Source organism: Mytilus galloprovincialis, chromosome 2 (assembly GCF_965363235.1).
Source record: "Mytilus galloprovincialis chromosome 2, xbMytGall1.hap1.1, whole genome shotgun sequence".
NCBI lineage: Eukaryota > Metazoa > Mollusca > Bivalvia > Mytilida > Mytilidae > Mytilus > Mytilus galloprovincialis.
This window is the reverse complement of record NC_134839.1, coordinates 26,361,720-26,374,030: the sequence shown is the minus strand read 5'-3', so window position 1 is coordinate 26,374,030 and position 12,311 is coordinate 26,361,720.

Sequence of the window (12,311 nt, the reverse complement as noted above, 5' to 3'; positions counted from 1 at the left end):
GAAGAAAACCCGGCAGGGTTAGAAAATAAAAAAGTAACACCGATACTAACATAATTCTGTATTAATATTCTTGTAGTTGTTGGAACAAAAGACATAGCATCACATTACATAATTATTAACTTAATCACATTTTCCAGTTGATAGAAACACGCAACATCTTATTTTTGTAAACTGCTCATTAATTGAAAAAAACTTTAAAAAAGAAGGGCAACTATAGCATAATGTCCATGTAATTCATTCTATAGTAAATTAAATCAATATTATAAGGGAAACTATCACGACCTCATTGATATGGTCATTTATAAATCCACTGTTGACAAAACTTTAGATTTTTCGAAATACGAAAGATTATCTACCCCCAGAAATATATTGCTTTTCTGAATTATTGGTTATCAATAATCTTCAACGTCGTACTTTAGTTGTCCATTTTGACCACTTTTTTCGAGCAATGATGAAAAAAGTTATCAAATGTACCACGATTATAATTTAGTACGCCAGAAACGCGTTTCGTCTACATAAGACTCATCAGTGACGCTCATATCAAACTAGTTATAATGCCAAACAAGTACAAAGTTGAAAAGCATTTAGGATCCAAAAGTCCAAGAGGTTGTGCCAAATACGGCTAATCCAAAAGTCCAAGAGGTTGTGCCAAATACGGCTAAGATAATATATGCCTGGAATAAGAAAATCCTTATTTTTTCGAAAACATAAAGCTTTGTTAACAGGAAATTTATGTTGATGATTCTTTTGTAGACAAAACGCGAGTCTAGCATGAACAATTTTAATCCTGGAATCAATAAGTTTATCTTCCGTGACACACTCTGAAACTAATAGGACAAGATAATACTATGCTATGTATTTTCCAAATGATATGTATTTGCAGCTGGTTGATCTAAGAGTAAATATGTATTCCAATATAGATAAAAGATAGATTTACTTGAACAAGTGCCATCCTAAAACATTACAAATTAGTAGTATACAAATATAGCAGACATGTAAACATACTAAAATCATGAAATATTGATACAATTGCTGAAATCTGATCAGGATTGCCCATGTAAGCTCTGCGGCTTATTTCAAATAGGATTCCTTTATGTTACATTCTTACTAAGTGTCGAATCTAGGAAAAAAACAATACTTATGCCTTGTTCCTAGATTTCTCATTTTACTAGTGATACATCAACCCTTTCACAATTATTAAACAATTTACATTGGCATAAGTATTGTCTTGTTCCTAGATTTCTCATTTTACTAGTGATACATCAACCCTTTCACAATTATTAAACAATTTACATTGGCATAAGTATTGTCTTGTTCCTAGATTTCTCATTTTACTAGTGATGCATCAACACTTTCACAATTATTAAACAATTTACATTGGCATAAGTATTGTCTTGTTCCTAGATTTCTCATTTTACTAGTGATACATCAACCCTCTCACAATTATTAAACAATTTACATTGGCAAAAGTATTGTCTTGCTCCTAGATTTCTCATTTTACTAGTGATACACCAACCCTTTCACAATTATTAAACAATTTACATTGGCATAAGTATTGTCTTCTTCCTAGATTTCTCATTTTACTAGTGATACATCAACCCTCTCACAATTATTAAACAATTTACATTGGCATAAGTATTGTCTTGTTCCTAGATTTCTCATTTTACTAGGGATACATCAACCCTTTCACAATTATTAAACAATTTACATTCGCATAAGTATTGTCTTCTTCCTAGATTTCTCAATTTACTAGAGATACATCAACCCTCTCACAATTATTAAACAATTTACATTCGCATAAGTATTGTCTTCTTCCTAGATTTCTCATTTTACTAGAGATACATCAACCCTCTCACAATTATTAAACAATTTACATTGGCAAAAGTATTGTCTTGTTCCTAGATTTCTCATTTTACTAGTGATACATCAACTCTTTCACAATTATTAAACAATTTACATTGCCATAAGTATTGTCTTGTTCCTAGATTTCTCATTTTACTAGTGATACATCAACCCTTTCACAAATATTCAACAATTTACATTGGCATAAGTATTGTCTTGTTCCTAGATTTCTCATTTTACTAGTGATACATCAACCCTTTCACAATTATTAAACAATTTACATTGGCATAAGTATTGTCTTGTTCCTAGATTTCTCATTTTACTAGTGATATATCAACCCTTTCACAGTTATTTAACAATTTACATTGGCATAAGTATTGTCTTGTTCCTAGATTTCTCATTTTACTAGTGATACATCAACCCTTTCACAATTATTTAACAATTTACATTGGCATAAGTATTGTCTTGTTCCTAGATTTCTCATTTTACTAGTGATATATCAACCCTTTCATGATTATTAAACAATTTACATTGGCATAAGTATTGTCTTGTTCCTAGATTTCTCATTTTACTAGTGATATATCAGCCCTTTCACAATTATTTAACAATTTACATTGGCATAAGTATTGTCTTGTTCCTAGATTTCTCATTTTACTAGTGATATATCAACCCTTTCACGATTATTTAACAATTTACATTGGCATAAGTATTGTCTTGTTCCTAGATTTCTCATTGTACTAGTGATACATCAACCCTTTCACAATTATTAAACAATTTACATTGGCATAAGTATTGTCTTGTTCCTAGATTTCTCATTTTACTAGTGATGCATCAACACTTTCACAATTATTAAACAATTTCAATGGCATAAGTATTGTCTTGTTCCTAGATTTCTCATTTTACTAGTGATGCATCAACACTTTCACAATTATTAAACAATTTACATTGGCATAAGTATTGTCTTGTTCCTAGATTTCTCATTTTACTAGTGATGCATCAACACTTTCACAATTATTAAACAATTTACATTGGCATAAGTATTGTCTTGTTCCTAGATTTCTCATTTTACTAGTGATACATCAACACTTTCACAATTATTCAACAATTTACATTGGCATAAGTATTGTCTTGTTCCTAGATTTCTCATTTTACTAGTGATACATCAACACTTTCACAATTATTAAACAATTTACATTGGCATAAGTATTGTCTTGTTCCTAGATTTCTCATTTTACTAGTGATGCATCAACACTTTCACAATTATTAAACAATTTACATTGGCATAAGTATTGTCTTGTTCCTAGATTTCTCATTTTACTAGTGATACATCAACCCTCTCACAAGTATTAAACAATTTACATTGGCAAAAGTATTGTCTTGTTCCTAGATTTCTCATTTTACTAGTGATACATCAACCCTTTCACAATTATTAAACAATTTACATTGGCATAAGTATTGTCTTCTTCCTAGATTTCTCATTTTACTAGTGATACATTAACCCTCTCACAATTATTAAACAATTTACATTGGCATAAGTATTGTCTTGTTCCAAGATTTCTCATTTTACTAGTGATACATCAACCCTTTCACAATTATTAAACAATTTACATTCGCATAAGTATTGTCTTGTTCCTAGATTTCTCATTTTACTAGTGATACATCAACCCTCTCACAATTATTAAACAATTTACATTGGCAAAAGTATTGTCTTGTTCCTAGATTTCTCATTTTACTAGTGATACATCAACTCTTTTACAATTATTAAACAATTCACATTGCCATAAGTATTGTCTTGTTCCTAGATTTCTCATTTTACTAGTGATACATCAACCCTTTTCACAAATATTCAACAATTTACATTGGCATAAGTATTGTCTTGTTCCTAGATTTCTCATTTTACTAGTGATACATCAACCCTTTCACAATTATTTCTCATTTTACTAGTGATTCATCAACCCTTTCACAATTATTTAACAATTTACATTGGCATAAGTATTGTCTTCTTCCTAGATTTCTCATTTTACTAGTGATACATCAACCCTTTCACAATTATTCAACAATTTACATTGGCATAAGTATTGTGTTGTTCCTAGATTTCTCATTTTACTATTGATACATCAACCCTTTCACAAATATTCAACAATTTACATTGGCATAAGTATTGTCTTGTTCCTAGATTTCTCATTTTACTAGTGATACATCAACCCTTTCACAATTATTCAACAATTTACATTGCCATAAGTATTGTCTTGTTCCTAGATTTCTCATTTTACTAGTGATACATCAACCCTTTCACAAATATTCAACAATTTACATTGGCATAAGTATTGTCTTCTTCCTAGATTTCTCATTTTACTAGTGATTCATCAACCCTTTCACAATTATTTCTCATTTTACTAGTGATTCATCAACCCTTTCACAATTATTAAACAATTTACATTGGCATAAGTATTGTCTTCTTCCTAGATTTCTCATTTTACTAGTGATACATCTACCCTTTCACAATTATTCAACAATTTACATTGGCATAAGTATTGTCTTGTTCCTAGATTTCTCATTTTACTAGTGATACATCAACCCTTTCACAATTATTCAACAATTTACATTGGCATAAGTATTGTCTTCTTCCTAGATTTCTCATTTTACTAGCGATACATTAACCCTTTCACAATTATTCAACAATTTACATTGGCATAAGTATTGTCTTGTTCCTAGATTTTTCATTTTACTAGTGATACATCAACCCTTTCACAATTATTAAACAATTTACATTGGCATAAGTATTGTCTTGTTCCTAGATTTCTCATTTTACTAGTGATTCATCAACCCTTTCACAATTATTAAACAATTTACATTGGCATAAGTATTGTCTTGTTCCTAGATTTCTCATTTTACTAGTGATACATCAACCCTCTCACAATTATTCAACAATTTACATTGCCATAAGTATTGTCTTGTTCCTAAATTTCTCATTTTACTAGTGATACATCAACCCTTTCACAAATATTCAACAATTTACATTGGCATAAGTATTGTCTTCTTCCTAGATTTCTCATTTTACAAGTGATTCATCAACCCTTTCACAATTATTTCTCATTTTACTAGTGATTCATCAACCCTTTCACAATTATTAAACAATTTACATTGGCATAAGTATTGTCTTCTTCCTAGATTTCTCATTTTACTAGTGATACATCAACCCTTTCACAATTATTCAACAATTTACATTGGCATAAGTATTGTCTTGTTCCTAGATTTCTCATTTTACTAGTGATACATCAACCCTTTCACAATTATTCAACAATTTACATTGGCATAAGTATTGTCTTGTTCCTAGATTTCTCATTTTACTAGTGATACATTAACCCTTTCACAATTATTCAACAATTTACATTGGCATAAGTATTGTCTTGTTCCTAGATTTTTCATTTTACTAGTGATACATCAACCCTTTCACAATTATTAAACAATTTACATTGGCATAAGTATTGTCTTGTTCCTAGATTTCTCATTTTACTAGTGATTCATCAACCCTTTCACAATTATTAAACAATTTACATTGGCATAAGTATTGTCTTGTTCCTAGATTTCTCATTTTACTAGTGATACATCAACCCTCTCACAATTATTCAACAATTTACATTGGCATAAGTATTGTCTTGTTCCTAGATTTCTCATTTTACTAGTGATACATCAACACTTTCACAATTATTCAACAATTTACATTGGCATAAGTATTGTCTTGTTCCTACATTTCTCATTTTACTAGTGATACATCAACCCTTTCACAATTATTCAACAATTTACATTGGCATAAGTATTGTTTTGTTCCTAGATTTCTCATTTTACTAGTGATATATCAACACTTTCACAATTATTCAACAATTTACATTGGCATCAACATTTTCACAATTATTAAACAATTTACATTGGCATAAGTATTGTCTTTTTCCTAGATTTCTCATTTTACTTGTGATACATCAACCCTCTCACTATTATTAAACAATTTACATTGGCAAAAGTATTGTCTTGTTCATAGATTTCTCATTTTACTAGTGATACATCAACCCTTTAACAATTATTAAACAATTTACATTGGCATAAGTATTGTCTTGTTCCTAGATTTCTCATTCTACTAGTGCTGCATCAAGACTTTCACAATTATTAAACAATTTACATTGGCATAAGTATTGTCTTGTTCCTAGATTTCTCATTTTACTAGCGATGCATCAACACTTTCACAATTATTAAACAATTTCAATGGCATAAGTATTGTCTTGTTCTCAGATTTCTCATTTTACTAATGATGCATCAACACTTTCACAATTATTAAACAATTTACATTGGCATAAGTATTGTTTTGTTCCTAGATTTCTCATTTTACTAGTGATGCAGATTTCTCATTTTACTAGTGATACATCAACCCTCTCACAATTATTAAACAATTTACATTGGCATACGTATTGTCTTCTTCCTAGATTTCTCATTTTACTAGTGATACGTCAACCATCTCACAATTATTAAACAATTTACATTGGCATAAGTATTGTCTTCTTCCTAGATTTCTCATTTTACTAGTGATACATCAACACTTTCACAATTATTCAACAATTTACATTGGCATAAGTATTGTCTTGTTCCTACATTTCTCATTTTACTAGTGATACATCAACCCTCTCACAATTATTAAACAATTTTCATTGGCATAAGTAATGTCTTCTTCCTAGATTTCTCATTTTACTAGTGATACATCAACACTTCCACAATTATTCAACAATTTACATTGGCATAAGTATTGTCTTGTTCCTAGATTTCTCATTTTACTAGTGATGCATCAAGACTTTCACAATTATTAAACAATTTACATTGGCATAAGTATTGTCTTGTTCCTAGATTTCTCATTTTACTAGCGATGCATCAACACTTTCACAATTATTAAACAATTTCAATGGCATAAGTATTGTCTTGTTCTCAGATTTCTCATTTTACTAATGATGCATCAACACTTTCACAATTATTAAACAATTTACATTGGCATAAGTATTGTCTTGTTCCTAGATTTCTCATTTTACTAGTGATGCATCAACACTTTCACAATTATTAAACAATTTACATTGGCATAAGTTTTGTCTTGTTCCTAGATTTCTCATTTTACTAGTGATACATCAACCCTCTCACAATTATTCAACAATTTACATTGGCATAAGTATTGTCTTGTTCCTAGATTTCTCATTTTACTAGTGATACATCAACCCTCTCACAATTATTAAACAATTTACATTGGCATACGTATTGTCTTCTTCCTAGATTTCTCATTTTACTAGTGATAAGTCAACCATCTCACAATTATTAAACAATTTACATTGGCATAAGTATTGTCTTCTTCCTAGATTTCTCATTTTACTAGTGATACATCAACACTTTCCCAATTATTCAACAATTTACATTGGCATAAGTATTGTCTTGTTCCTACATTTCTCATTTTACTAGTGATACATCAACCCTTTCACAATTATTAAACAATTTTCATTGGCATAAGTAATGTCTTCTTCCTAGATTTCTCATTTTACTAGTGATTCATCAACCCTTTCACAATTATTTCTCATTTTACTAGTGATTCATCAACCCTTTCACAATTATTAAACAATTTACATTGGCATAAGTATTGTCTTCTTCCTAGATTTCTCATTTTACTAGTGATACATCTACCCTTTCACAATTATTCAACAATTTACATTGGCATAAGTATTGTCTTGTTCCTAGATTTCTCATTTTACTAGTGATACATCAACCCTTTCACAATTATTCAACAATTTACATTGGCATAAGTATTGTCTTCTTCCTAGATTTCTCATTTTACTAGCGATACATTAACCCTTTCACAATTATTCAACAATTTACATTGGCATAAGTATTGTCTTGTTCCTAGATTTTTCATTTTACTAGTGATACATCAACCCTTTCACAATTATTAAACAATTTACATTGGCATAAGTATTGTCTTGTTCCTAGATTTCTCATTTTACTAGTGATTCATCAACCCTTTCACAATTATTAAACAATTTACATTGGCATAAGTATTGTCTTGTTCCTAGATTTCTCATTTTACTAGTGATACATCAACCCTCTCACAATTATTCAACAATTTACATTGCCATAAGTATTGTCTTGTTCCTAAATTTCTCATTTTACTAGTGATACATCAACCCTTTCACAAATATTCAACAATTTACATTGGCATAAGTATTGTCTTCTTCCTAGATTTCTCATTTTACAAGTGATTCATCAACCCTTTCACAATTATTTCTCATTTTACTAGTGATTCATCAACCCTTTCACAATTATTAAACAATTTACATTGGCATAAGTATTGTCTTCTTCCTAGATTTCTCATTTTACTAGTGATACATCAACCCTTTCACAATTATTCAACAATTTACATTGGCATAAGTATTGTCTTGTTCCTAGATTTCTCATTTTACTAGTGATACATCAACCCTTTCACAATTATTCAACAATTTACATTGGCATAAGTATTGTCTTGTTCCTAGATTTCTCATTTTACTAGTGATACATTAACCCTTTCACAATTATTCAACAATTTACATTGGCATAAGTATTGTCTTGTTCCTAGATTTTTCATTTTACTAGTGATACATCAACCCTTTCACAATTATTAAACAATTTACATTGGCATAAGTATTGTCTTGTTCCTAGATTTCTCATTTTACTAGTGATTCATCAACCCTTTCACAATTATTAAACAATTTACATTGGCATAAGTATTGTCTTGTTCCTAGATTTCTCATTTTACTAGTGATACATCAACCCTCTCACAATTATTCAACAATTTACATTGGCATAAGTATTGTCTTGTTCCTAGATTTCTCATTTTACTAGTGATACATCAACACTTTCACAATTATTCAACAATTTACATTGGCATAAGTATTGTCTTGTTCCTACATTTCTCATTTTACTAGTGATACATCAACCCTTTCACAATTATTCAACAATTTACATTGGCATAAGTATTGTTTTGTTCCTAGATTTCTCATTTTACTAGTGATATATCAACACTTTCACAATTATTCAACAATTTACATTGGCATCAACATTTTCACAATTATTAAACAATTTACATTGGCATAAGTATTGTCTTTTTCCTAGATTTCTCATTTTACTTGTGATACATCAACCCTCTCACAATTATTAAACAATTTACATTGGCAAAAGTATTGTCTTGTTCATAGATTTCTCATTTTACTAGTGATACATCAACCCTTTAACAATTATTAAACAATTTACATTGGCATAAGTATTGTCTTGTTCCTAGATTTCTCATTCTACTAGTGCTGCATCAAGACTTTCACAATTATTAAACAATTTACATTGGCATAAGTATTGTCTTGTTCCTAGATTTCTCATTTTACTAGCGATGCATCAACACTTTCACAATTATTAAACAATTTCAATGGCATAAGTATTGTCTTGTTCTCAGATTTCTCATTTTACTAATGATGCATCAACACTTTCACAATTATTAAACAATTTACATTGGCATAAGTATTGTTTTGTTCCTAGATTTCTCATTTTACTAGTGATGCAGATTTCTCATTTTACTAGTGATACATCAACCCTCTTACAATTATTAAACAATTTACATTGGCATACGTATTGTCTTCTTCCTAGATTTCTCATTTTACTAGTGATACGTCAACCATCTCACAATTATTAAACAATTTACATTGGCATAAGTATTGTCTTCTTCCTAGATTTCTCATTTTACTAGTGATACATCAACACTTTCACAATTATTCAACAATTTACATTGGCATAAGTATTGTCTTGTTCCTACATTTCTCATTTTACTAGTGATACATCAACCCTCTCACAATTATTAAACAATTTTCATTGGCATAAGTAATGTCTTCTTCCTAGATTTCTCATTTTACTAGTGATACATCAACACTTCCACAATTATTCAACAATTTATATTGGCATAAGTATTGTCTTGTTCCTAGATTTCTCATTTTACTAGTGATGCATCAAGACTTTCACAATTATTAAACAATTTACATTGGCATAAGTATTGTCTTGTTCCTAGATTTCTCATTTTACTAGCGATGCATCAACACTTTCACAATTATTAAACAATTTCAATGGCATAAGTATTGTCTTGTTCTCAGATTTCTCATTTTACTAATGATGCATCAACACTTTCACAATTATTAAACAATTTACATTGGCATAAGTATTGTCTTGTTCCTAGATTTCTCATTTTACTAGTGATGCATCAACACTTTCACAATTATTAAACAATTTACATTGGCATAAGTTTTGTCTTGTTCCTAGATTTCTCATTTTACTAGTGATACATCAACCCTCTCACAATTATTCAACAATTTACATTGGCATAAGTATTGTCTTGTTCCTAGATTTCTCATTTTACTAGTGATACATCAACCCTCTCACAATTATTAAACAATTTACATTGGCATACGTATTGTCTTCTTCCTAGATTTCTCATTTTACTAGTGATACGTCAACCATCTCACAATTATTAAACAATTTACATTGGCATAAGTATTGTCTTCTTCCTAGATTTCTCATTTTACTAGTGATACATCAACACTTTCCCAATTATTCAACAATTTACATTGGCATAAGTATTGTCTTGTTCCTACATTTCTCATTTTACTAGTGATACATCAACCCTTTCACAATTATTAAACAATTTTCATTGGCATAAGTAATGTCTTCTTCCTAGATTTCTCATTTTACTAGTGATACATCAACACTTCCACAATTATTCAACAATTTACATTGGCATAAGTATTGTCTTGTTCTTAGAGTTCTCATTTTACTAGTGATACATCAAGCCTTTCACAATTATTAAACAATTTACATTGGCATAAGTATTGTCTTCTTCCTAGATTTCTCGTTTTACTAGTGATACATCAACCCTTTCACAATTATTAAACAATTTACATTGGCATAAGTATTGTCTTGTTCCTAGATTTCTCATTTTACTAGTGATACATCAACCCTCTCACAATAATTAAACAATTTACATTGGCATACGTATTGTTTTCTTCCTAGATTTCTCATTTTACTAGTGATACATCAACCCTCTCACAATTATTAAACAATTTACATTGGCATAAGTATTGTCTTGTTCCTAGATTTCTCATTTTACTAGTGATACATCAACCCTCTCACAATTATTCAACAATTTACATTGGCATAAGTATTGTCTTCTTCCTAGATTTCTCATTTTACTAGTGATACATCAACCCTCTCACAATTATTAAACAATTTACATTGGCATACGTATTGTCTTCTTCCTAGATTTCTCATTTTACTAGTGATACGTCAACCATCTCACAATTATTAAACAATTTACATTGCCATAAGTATTGTCTTCTTCCTAGATTTCTCATTTTACTAGTGATACATCAACACTTTCACAATTATTCAACAATTTACATTGGCATAAGTATTGTCTTGTTCCTACATTTCTCATTTTACTAGTGATACATCAACCCTCTCACAATTATTAAACAATTTTCATTGGCATAAGTAATGTCTTCTTCCTAGATTTCTCATTTTACTAGTGATACATCAACACTTCCACAATTATTCAACAATTTACATTGGCATAAGTATTGTCTTGTTCTTAGAGTTCTCATTTTACTAGTGATACATCAACCCTTTCACAATTATTCAACAATTTACATTGGCATAAGTATTGTCTTGTTCCTAGATTTCTCATTTTACTAGTGATACAACAACCCTTTCACAATTATTAAACAATTTACATTGGCATACGTATTGTCTTCTTCCTAGATTTCTCATTTTACTAGTGATACGTCAACCATCTCACAATTATTAAACAATTTACATTGGCATAAGTATTGTCTTCTTCCTAGATTTCTCATTTTACTAGTGATACATCAACACTTTCACAATTATTCAACAATTGACATTGGCATAAGTATTGTCTTGTTCCTACATTTCTCATTTTACTAGTGATACATCAACCCTCTCACAATTATTAAACAATTTTCATTGGCATAAGTAATGTCTTCTTCCTAGATTTCTCATTTTACTAGTGATACATCAACACTTCCACAATTATTCAACAATTTACATTGGCATAAGTATTGTCTTGTTCCTAGATTTCTCATTTTACTAGTGATGCATCAAGACTTTCACAATTATTAAACAATTTACATTGGCATAAGTATTGTCTTGTTCCTAGATTTCTCATTTTACTAGTGATACATCAACCCTCTCACAATTATTAAACAATTTACATTGGCAAAAGTATTGTCTTGATCCTAGATTTCTCATTTTACTAGTGATACACCAACCCTTTCACAATTATTAAACAATTTACATTGGCATAAGTATTGTCTTCTTCCTAGATTTCTCATTTTACTAGTGATACATCAACCCTCTCACAA